General features: G+C 43.4%; 1 pseudogene across 1 annotated transcript; it reads right to left on the reverse strand.

Annotated features, from left to right (window-relative positions):
- Positions 1–1,446: 1,446 nt before the first annotated feature.
- On the reverse strand, positions 1,447–2,514 carry LOC105531607 (annotated as a pseudogene). Its single transcript, XR_001004832.1, has one exon. The product of XR_001004832.1 is annotated as a glyceraldehyde-3-phosphate dehydrogenase pseudogene (transcript).
- Positions 2,515–10,950: the final 8,436 nt, after the last annotated feature.

Below are 10,950 nucleotides of genomic sequence, written 5' to 3' on the forward strand. Positions count from 1 at the left end.
GTGCCAAGCTCCATACTGGACTCTGACATCAGAGTGGCGAACAAAATCGGTCAAGGAAGTCTTTTCTCATTCCATTAGTTGTTCAGGGACCAAATGTTATCTGAGACTCATAGGCAGACAGCAGATCAGTCTAGTAACCGGGTGACCAACTATTCCAGTTTGTCCAGGACTGAGTGGGGTCCCCAGGAGAACTTTCACAGCTGAAACTGAGAGAGTCCAGAACAAGGAAGGGCTAGTTATAACTAGTTAATTAGACTTACTGGGAGTTCTGATTCTCTGAAAGGGAACTAGTAACAAAGATTCTTTGCTTGCCCAAGCGTTAGGCAGACTGTAAATACCCATCTGTGCTCTTCCATGTGAAATCCAGTTTTAGCAAGAACCTTACTAAGTCATTTTAACAAGAATGCCCGACCTTTGACACCTGATTAAAATTTTTCACAGTTTTGCTGTCTGATCACCTTGGCCTGCCTTCAGCAGGAATCCTGTCAGGTCTGTTCAGCCGGTATTCTCCCCAGACTTGGTGCAATTTTCTCTTAGTATTTTTCCATCCTCCGACCCCTGTTCCTTGGTGATAAATCCCTTCTCCCTGCTGTATTCAGAATGGAGCCCAGTTCTACAGTGGGATCTCTTTTCCCCTGTTGTGGTGATCCTGTATAACATTTGCCTTCACCACTTTAACTTCGTTCTGGCTTTGGCTTTTGCGGGGAAGGGGAGCTAATGGATAAAAGCCAACCATGAAATTATGCCACACTATGAGGTGGGTGCAAAAGTAATTGCGGTTTTTGCAATCAAAAGTAATGGCAAAAGCCACAATTACTTTTGCACCAACCTGATAGATGGGCTCAATTTCATGGTTAGCCCACATCCATTAGCTCCCCCTCTGAGCACCTGGGCTAACTCAATTTGCTTGAAGAGGACAACTTCCAGGCTGTTGGATTGTCCAGTTCTGGGCCTGACAGGCAGTCATGAGAGGGGAATGGCTTCATACCTGACTCCTGGCAGGTCTGCACAGTCACAGTTGTTCTGAGTTCCAGGGCCCACACTCAATGCTGTTGCACGGCAGATGAGCTCTCTGGTGGAGGGATATTTACCAAGCTCAGTCTGACCCTTGTGAGATATAAGTGGTTGCAGAGGCTGCAGTGTTGGCTGGGACAGGCGTAGGATCCAGAGACCGCTCGTCTTGTAATTCTGCTCCACTCCTTTGCAGTCTTAATTGTGGGCAAGTTCTATAGCTTTCTTTCTTTTTTTTTTTTCTGAGCACAGGGTACTTTATTGATGGTACACGACAAGGTGGGACTCCCTAAGCCCTTTCCCTCTTCAGGGGGTCTACATGGAAACTGTGAGGGGAGATTCAGTGTGGTGGGGGAGTGAGTGTGGCAGGGAATCCCCAGCCGTGAGGGCCTCTCTTCCTCTTGTGCTCTCGCTGGGGCTGGTGGTCCAAGGGTCTTACTCCTTGGAGGTCATGTGGGCCATGAGGTCCACCACCCTGCTGCTGTAGCCAAACTAGTTGTCATACCAGGAAATGAGCTTGATAAAGTGGTCGTTGAGGGCAATACCAGCCCCAGCATCGAAGGTGGAAGACTGGGTGTTGCTGTTGAAGTCGGAGGAGACCACCTGGTGCTCAGTGTAGCCCAGGATGCCCTTGAGGGGGCCCTCCGACGCCTGCTTCACCACCTTCTTGATGTCACCATATTTGGCAGGTTTTTCCAGACGGCAGGTCAGGTCCACCACTGACATGTTGGCAGTGGGAACACGGAAGGCCATGCCAGTGAGCTTCCCGTTCAGCTCAGGGATGACCTTGCCCACAGTCTTGGCAGCGCCAGTAGAGGCAGGGATGATGTTCTGGAGAGCCCCGTGGCCATCACGCCACAGTTTCCCGGAGGAAAACTGGCAGTGATGGCGTGGACTGTGGTCATGAGTCCTTCCATGATACCAAAGTCGTCATGGATGACATTGGCCAGGGGCGCTAAGCAGTTGGTGGTGCAGGAGGCATTGCTGATGATCTTGAGGCTGTTGTCATACTTCTCATGATTCACACCCATGATGAACATGGGGGCTTCAGCAGAGGAGGCGGAGATGATGACCCTTTTGGCTTCCCCCTGCAAATGAACCCCAGCCTTCTCCGTAGTGGTGATGACGCCAGTGGACTCCACGACGTACTCAGTGTCAGCATCACCACACTTGATTTTGGAGGGATCTCGCTCCTGGAAGATGGTGATGGGATTTCCATTGATGTCAAGCTTCCCGTTCTCAGCCTTGACGGTGCCATGGAATTTGCCATGGGTGGAATCATACTGGAACATGTAAACCATGTAGTTGAAGTCAATGAAGGGGTCATTGATGGCAACAATATCCACTTTACGAGAGTTAAAAGCAGCCCTGGTGACCAGGCGCCCAATACGAACAAATCCATTGACTCCGACCTTCACCTTCCCCATGGTGTCTCAGGGATGCGCTGGCGATGCACGAGAAAATGTGGCTGACTGTCGAACAGGGGGAGCAGAGAACCTATAGCTTTCTTAAGTCTGAAAGATGAGAATAGCAACAGCATGGTAGTCACACCTATTGATAGGGTAGAGCGCAGTGTCTGACAGCCAGCAAGGGAATCATGCTAGCATATGAAAACATCCCTGGCATTTGGAAGGTGGTTGTGGTACGGTAGAAAAGAACCAAAGATGCTGTAGGTGGAGAAAACACAGAATTCTGTCTTTTATGAGGCATCATCCTGAGCAAAAGCGGAGCCTTGGGTATGGCCAAAAACCCTTTGCCCCTCTTCCCACCAAGAGTCAGAGGCTAAGTTGCCTCCACATTGCCTCAGGGCTTGACCATGGGGCTTGCTTGGATTTCTAGGACACCGTGAAGTGGGGCACAAGTGGCAGCTTGGTAAATGCATGCCTGGAGGTCACCTTGTGGCAGCAAAACCCAGGATAAATAACCAGGAGAGAGGCTGAGCAGTCAGTGGGCGGGGTCCCCAGCCCACTGAAATTGACTGAAGAGGCCCATATGAGCTCAGGTGAGGCCAACTGAACTATCCAGAAACCCATGCAATTGTCAGAAATTCCACGTTGTTCTTAGCCTCTCAGTTTTGATGCGGTTTGTTTCATTTTTATTCCGGCCGAGACATTTTAATTTTTGTTTTTATTTTATTTAGTTACTTTTAGAGGTGGGATCTCACCGTGTTGCCCAGGCAGGTCTCAAACTCCCGGCCTCAAGTGATCTCTTGCCTCAGCCTCCCAAAATGCTGGACTGACCGATTTGACCCACCACATTGGTTCGTGCCAGGCATTTTAATCCTCACAAAAGCCCTGGGAAGGTAGGTGTTCTCAGCCCTGCGCTACAGATCAGGATTGTTCTCGGAAGCAACAGCACCTGCTCTCAGGGGTTGCACCTGGTCAGTGGCTCCCCCTGCCAGGGCTTTCTGCGTCTAAATTAAGGTTTCATATCGACTCCCACTCTTCAGAACTTAAGATGTTTTTACTTAAAGATCTCCTGTAGGTCAAACCTGTTTTTATCCTGGTAAGTGTAATCTTTTTTTTCCCTTTTCTGAAAATACCAAAGCAATTTAAAGATAATTTTCTCAGTAGTCTTCCTAGGTAAGATAAGGAGAAGTGAGTATTACTCCACAAAAGTCAATAGGATGTTTTTTAAAAAATCAGTGCTAAATGGACATGGGGTGTCTTCACAAGGATTCCCAAAGGAGCACTGGCATGGGGTGTGGACAGAGCCTGCCCATCAAGGTGGCCATCCCGGAGTGCGCACTTTATCACAGCCTGGGGGCCGCAGACTTCTCTGTTAAGGGCCAGATGGTAAATATTTTAGGTTTTGCTAGTCATGTGGTCTCTGTCACAGCTACTCAACTCATGCTGTTTTGTTTGTTTTCTACTGGGTGCCTTCTCAATCACTTTCTTTTTTCAACAAAGTACCACTTAGGAAAATTTTATAGCCTGAAAGCACTCCAATCAGTTCTGGCTCTGTATGCTGATAGAGGTAAGGTGTTGAAAACCAAGACTTTCTGTTACCCCATAGGTAGGCTTAAGAACTTTCCAATCATAGTTTATAAAACCTAAAGTAAATGTACTTCTATGGGATGGATAAAATAAATGATGGTCCTAACATTTTGCGGCTTGGGGTCATGGATTAAAAAGGCTGCATCTCAAGCAAATCACAGGCACACCCTGTTTTAGCGCGCTTCACTTTACTGTGCTGTGCAGATGCTGGGTTTTTGACAGATCTGAGGTTTGTGGCAACCTTGTGTCAATCAAGTCTATTGGCACCAATTTTCCGATTCTTTTAGCAATGACGTATTTTTTAATTAAAGTGTGTACATTTTTGTTGTTGTTTATTTTATTTTCACTTTTCTTTTAGCATTACTTTTTATTAAAAAATCATGTAGATACATAGTAGGTGTGTATATTTAGGGAGTCCATGAGATACTTTGATACAGGCATGCAAGGAGTTATAATCCCATCAGGGTAAATGGGGTATCCATCCCCTCAAGCATTTATCCTTTGTGTTATAAACAATCCAATTATACTTTTAGTTATTTTAAAATGTACAATTAAATTATTTTTGACTGTAGTCACCCTGTTATGCTATCGAATACTAAGTCTTATTCATTGTTTCTATTTCCTTGTACCCACTAACTATCCCTACCTCCCAGCTACTAACCTTCCCAGCCTGTGGTAACTGTCCTTCTACTCTCTCTGTCCATGAATTTAATTGTTTTACTCTTTTTTTTCTTTTCTTTTTCCTTTTTTGTTTTTCTTTTTTTTTGAGACAGAGTCTTGCTCTGTCACCCAGGCTGGAGTGCAGTAGGCACGATCTCAGCTCACTGCAACCTCCGCCTCCTGCGTTCAAGTGACTCCCTTGTCTCAGCCTCTTGAGTAACTGGTATTACAGGCGCCCACCACCACGCCCGACTAATTTTTGTATTTTTAGTAGAGAGAGCTCTTCACTGGGTCTCCAGCCTGCCAACCTACCCTGCAGACTTTAGATTTATCAAGCTTCTGAGACAGCCAAGTATAAAGGGGTCCCTGGAGAACCTCTGACCAGCCTGGGAACTGGGAGGAACACGCACTGGGGTGCAGCCTGGGGCAGTTCACACCTTTGCAGGGAGGAGGAGCCTGACCCCTCCTCTTCCCCCGGTAGTACCTGGGATTCAATCTGTGAGGTGGAAAGTGCACTAGCAGTACTCTGGCTTTGTAGAGAGTCCTTGTTTTCCTTTTTTTCCTTTTTTCCCAATAAATTCCATTTTTCTCATCCTTCAAAGTGTCTGTGAGCCTAGTACTTTTCATGGTTGTGTGAAAGGGCTCCATTTTCAGCTGAGCTAAGGAGAAAGTCCTACACTTCCATAATCATGCAAGCGAATTCTTTAAAATAAATCTCTTTATACATACATGTCCTATTTGTACTGTTTCTCTGGAGAAGCCTGACTATCACAAATACCTTCTAGAAAACATTTTAAGAGCATATTGGACTAAAGAGAATTAGGAGGAAATAATGGAGAGAGTGAAGAGAAAAATAAAACTTTGGAGAAGGACATGATTTCTCTGTGTCAAACAGTCTTGTTGAGATTCTTAATTCCTGTTAGAAATAATTAAATTATATTTGGCTGTGGCCTACTGGATCTATGTACTCTCTGTTGAGGTTGCCCACGGTCTTATTATGATAATCAGGCTGATGTGATGAAAAGACAGTTGTCCTTCTCTCTGAACCTTACCTCCTGGCAGGAATTACTTGCGTGTGTGTGTGTGTGTGTGTGTGTGTGTGTGTGTGTGTGAGAGAGAGAGGTAGGCAGACAGAAAGAGATTATTTTAATATACACAGAAGGGAAGTAGAGAGGGTGAGGGGGGGGAAGTGAAGGAAAGTTTTAAGTTTCATCTTTCCAACTTGAAAACCGTCGTGGGAAGTATCAGTGTCCTTCAAAGGAAAAAGAACACAAACTTGAAAGGGGACAGGATATGAAAAAGAAAGGGTGTGATGGGCTGTTGAGTGGAGGCGGAAGTTCACCATATGCAGAGCCCTGAGAGAGGGGTGGATAAACAAAGTGAGGGGAGGCTTCCCTTCCTGGAGGCTAGAGAGGACTCAGACCGGGTGTCTGGGGAAGGTGAGTACAGACAGCACTCCATTCTTGAGGGCACCAGGGACATAGCCAACTCTCCACAGATGCCCCAAATATGGAGGGGTCACATGTGGAAAGAAAGATAAACTATGAAAGCACTTTTTATTGGATTCACAAAGATCACAAGTTTTGAGGGCGCCTTGCGGGAGAAATGAGAAAAAAGACATTAAGGATTTAGATTTATAGAAAAAGGCACGTGAGGTGTTGAAAATCAACTGAAAGTCCAATATTAACACTGCCAGGCAGCTGCTGTAGTGGAGCATTTGGAAATAAGACTAACTCTTTAAACAGACTTTGCATAAGGATGTGTAAAGCGAATTTTGGATAGAAGTGAAAGAGGAAATAATACTTAAACTCAAGGTGGAGGACAGTGAGCAAGGGACATGCAGAATTAGAATCCTTTTAAGTTACTTGGCTTATGTGGATGTTGAGAAGTAGTCTTCATGCCCATATTAACAGTTAAAAAGTAGGCAATGGAGGCAATGGATAAATGCAGAAGTACTGTTAATCAAGGAGAGAATACTGGGCATGGTGTGTGTTTCAAACAATGCTGACACCTTTCAATGAAATTATACACTAACCTCTAAAAATTATTTAAGTGTAATAAAAATGAATGGTCGACCATCTTTCCAAATTCTCCAAACCAGTCTAACTCTATAAATTCAATGCACCCTCATTGATTGTAAAATCCTGATATTACTGTATACAAGAAAGCTAGAACAGAACTCCTGGGGAGCAGGCATGAATATCAAGAGGCTAAAACCTGTCACAAGGGTGAGTTAACACTGAAAGGGAAAAAAAAATCCAGCTTTTTCCGTGCTTACTGATATTTAAAATTTTTAAATCCCAAAGTAGCACTGACATTTTATTTTTAAAGCGGCAAAGGTGATTTCAGCCTAACACTGCTGGGGGCAATCTGGCTCATCACTGTGCAAGTTTCAGAAAAGAAAGAAAGAGAAAAAAGACGAGAATGAAAGGGTGGGGGAAATTTCTGCATTGGGTGCATCCTTTTATACTAAAGCCTCTGAAAACATGATAGGAACAGAGTCTACTTCTGAAGGTGAGCCGCAGCAGGCACAAGCCGTCCCAGGAGACTTCCTTCCTTTCTCACTGAAGGTCCCATGCGAGGGACATCCGTAATGCCGCGCTTGCTTCAGGGCTGATGAGGAGAGCAGCATCCTGCCTGGTGGAGACAGTGCTCGCCTGTTACCCCTGGCATATATTGTGAGGCGATTTTAATTAAAGCATTTGAATGCTGGCAGGTCAGTATTGTTAGGAGGGATGTCTGATTAATTGCTTACTTCTTTGTCACAGCTATAAATGGGATGTCGGGAGGGTATATGCTAGAATCCAAACAATTCCCCCTAGAGTGGACGAGTAAATGGACTCAAGAGCAATCAGTTCCTTTCACTGGGAGTGTGAGATAGCAGAAAAGCCAAAATTGCACTGGTCATCAAGTGATCCCATGTAAAGATGCTATGGGTTAAAACTGCTTCCTAGTGATGGACGGTGGGCCGGGGCAACACTTTATGTGGATGCCACCATCTCCAAGGTACAGGGACGATGCAGCAGGTAGAGAACTCTGCTCTCAGCCAGCCAAATTAATAAATGTGCAAATTAAAAAGGATGTCAGAGCACTAAAGAAACATCTGCTAACCAAAGTAAAAAAGTAATGATGATGATGATAAATAGGGAGAGACAAAAGGGATTTGTGCTTCAGGCCAATTTCCATCCAGCTGCACCCCACTGTAAGGGGCCCCTGAGACTTTCTCACTGGTCATGCCTTCAGAATGCTGTCTTTCAGCATCCAGGTGATAGACTTTTATTTGGACTATTGACACCTGAGAAATGTATTAGCAGACACTGGCAACTGTCCCGGTTCACTCTAACTCAGGGTTCCTCAAATTTGGATCCTTGACAGGTTGGGCCAGCGATTCTTGGTTGTGGAGACTGTCCAGTGCCTTGTAGGATGTTCAGCAGCACACCTGGTCTCTAACTGCTGGGTGCTGGTGTCCCCTCTCCTTCCCCACCAGTCACTACAAACAAAAATGTTTCCAGACATTGACAATTGTCACGCAGGGGGCAAAACTGACCCTTGTTGAGGACCACTGCCCTAGGTCAACTTGCTGAAATACAGTATTTTCCATTGTAACATGCACGGCTGGACAAACAATATTTATAGCAGCACAATGATAGAGGATAGCTAGTAAAGGATTTATTTGCAATATTTCCGCATGGTAAGCAGTCAGGGCTGAATTGCATCTAGTGAGCCATACATTACATATTATAGTTGCAATTGATAAACCTCCTAGAAAATTCAAAGTGTTTATCTTTTAGAAATTCAGGCTCCTGTGCACACTCCAACACACAGTTTTCTGTTTGCAATGCTTCGTTTTTGCTTCCTTCTGCAGGAGGTTCGGAGCTGGAGTTATGTCTTCTTTTGCAATGAGGTGCAGTTTTGGTTTTCACGAGGCAATCCATCAATGACTTTTTCATGACTTAAAATGATGAAAAAAAATCTTGTAGCTAAATGCTGTGAGCATCCAAGATCTTCCCCCTGAACTTCCTGTTTAGAAACAACATAGTAATTACTAATTGTAATTATGTTCCGAATCTCTGCAACCAGCTGTCTGTGCTTTTCGTTGTTCAAGGAGCAGGTGAAATCAATATGAATTTTTGGAATTTACACAAGTCGCCCGGGTAAATTTAGTGCGATTATTCTCCATGACAGTTTGCTTTACCTAGGTGTTCATTTTCAGAGAATGAATTTTTCTATACGACTTTGTTGATAATGGCTCAAGTTATAATTGATATCTAATGATAGAATTGTCACTTTATGAAACAAGAAGAAGGCCAGATGAAGTGCAGTGGTTGATAAATATTTGAGATATTATATTTGTTATGTTTCCCATTGCCAAAATAAGGCTGGGCCATTATTTCTATAAATAAGAGTAAATCTATGGTCAAATTCATTTAATACAATAACTTCTTTAAAAATGTACTATAAGTACACCAATGGAATCCTTCTCTTTTATATCGTTTTCTAGCTACTTTCAGCTTAGGTAGTCAACATTAGGAAGAATATTGATATGTCAAAACCCACGATGACAAGACACAACAATCCAGACCCAATTCTCCAAGACCCCACAACCCGGCACTCACACAGACACACATTAGGACTCTTCAGTAGATTTTAGAAGTTTCAGATGAAATCTTAAAGCCTATCAGAACCTTTCTCTAATCAAGAATTTCCTTCTGCAAAATCATCCCCACATCTTCAATATTAAATAATTTGAGAAACATACCATATTTCCCAAGATAAAGTTTTATATTTGGCATATCCACTACAATATATTTAATTCGAAATCAAATATGACCAATTTGGAATCAATCATTTCTTCTACCTGGCCATGGGTGAGTCTCCCAGCACTTTCTCATTTCATTGAGCCACCTTAATATTTATCTTATAATCTCATAAGAAAAACAGCAGATGAAAACAGCTTGCCAAGGTCCATAATATTTGCAGGCTAATTCCTCACTCCAGACCAATTTAGCAGCTTATAGAAATTTGCACAAGATTTGAATAAGCAGCCAAACTTCAGGGTACTTGCCCAAATGCAATCTTGCCATCTTTTTAAATTTATACAGCCTTAACAGAAACCAGACAGTTCTTCCATCTTAGATTACAGAGTAGTGAAGGATGCCAATGCCTTTATTAGTAAGATTCTGAGTACCCTTTGTATAGTATAGGGATACTAAAATTATACACTTTTTTTTTCAATGCACTGTGCATAGATACGTTGAATATTCATTCATGAATATAAATGTACGTTCAGTTTCGAGATCACAAAAATTTGGGAGAAATTACAATTCAAAGGAACTGCTGAGGGAATCAAAGAATCACAGAACTTAAAAGGACCTTGGAAGATCACCTAGAAAATTTCCACTCCCATTTCAAAGGGAAAACCGTCCCCTGATTTTAGATTATCCGGTGAGGAAGAGCCACTGACCTCTCAATTGGTTCTCTGGCATTGAATGATCTGCTACTGTTGTGATCTAGGAACATTCCTGTGACACTCATTCTCTTGTAAAGAGGGAGAAAAACACCAGGTCTCTCACGGCTACTGTTACATTTTATTTATTGTAGAATAACTACACAGTCAAAAGCATTTGCACTGATTGGTTATGGGCCATTACTGGCCAGATAGGGAGCTAGGCATTGCAAAGAGCACAGAAACAGCTGTACAGATGTGGGTCAGTGACCATATAACCTTCCATCATGCTGACTGATGAAGAAAACCATTTTTGTCTATTGTAATTAAATGATGATGTGAGGTTAAAAGAAAGGTATACTGTTCAATAAATGGATCCTAGGTCAGACAAATGCCTAGGAGAGCTGAGGTACATACCAAACATGAGATCTAATGTAATCAACTTAACGTTCTTACCAGAAAAAAATACACGCAATGTTATATGAAAAGGAAGCACACAGTTCACACCTGAGCAACCAAAGGGTTGAGCAACCAATGGTGCAGAGGGTATGAGGTTGGTAGGATGGGGACTATTAAAGATTATGGGATGGAAGACAGAAATGAATGGACCCAGAGGGGGATCATGGGCATGTGCAAGCATATGAAAAACAAGACTTTACTGAAGTTGTGTGTTCACACTTTTGACACAGGTGGCCAATTTGATGTGTTGGAAGGAGATCTGAGTGAGTGTGAGAACACTTGAGTTCCAGCAGGGCTCTCACACTAACAGTGTGACTTTGAGGAAGTTCCTTTACTACTCAACAATGTGATACTAGCTGTCCCTTTCTGCCCTAAGTC

The sequence above is a fragment of the Mandrillus leucophaeus genome, unplaced genomic scaffold (assembly GCF_000951045.1).
Source record: "Mandrillus leucophaeus isolate KB7577 unplaced genomic scaffold, Mleu.le_1.0 Scaffold9, whole genome shotgun sequence".
Taxonomy (NCBI): domain Eukaryota; kingdom Metazoa; phylum Chordata; class Mammalia; order Primates; family Cercopithecidae; genus Mandrillus; species Mandrillus leucophaeus.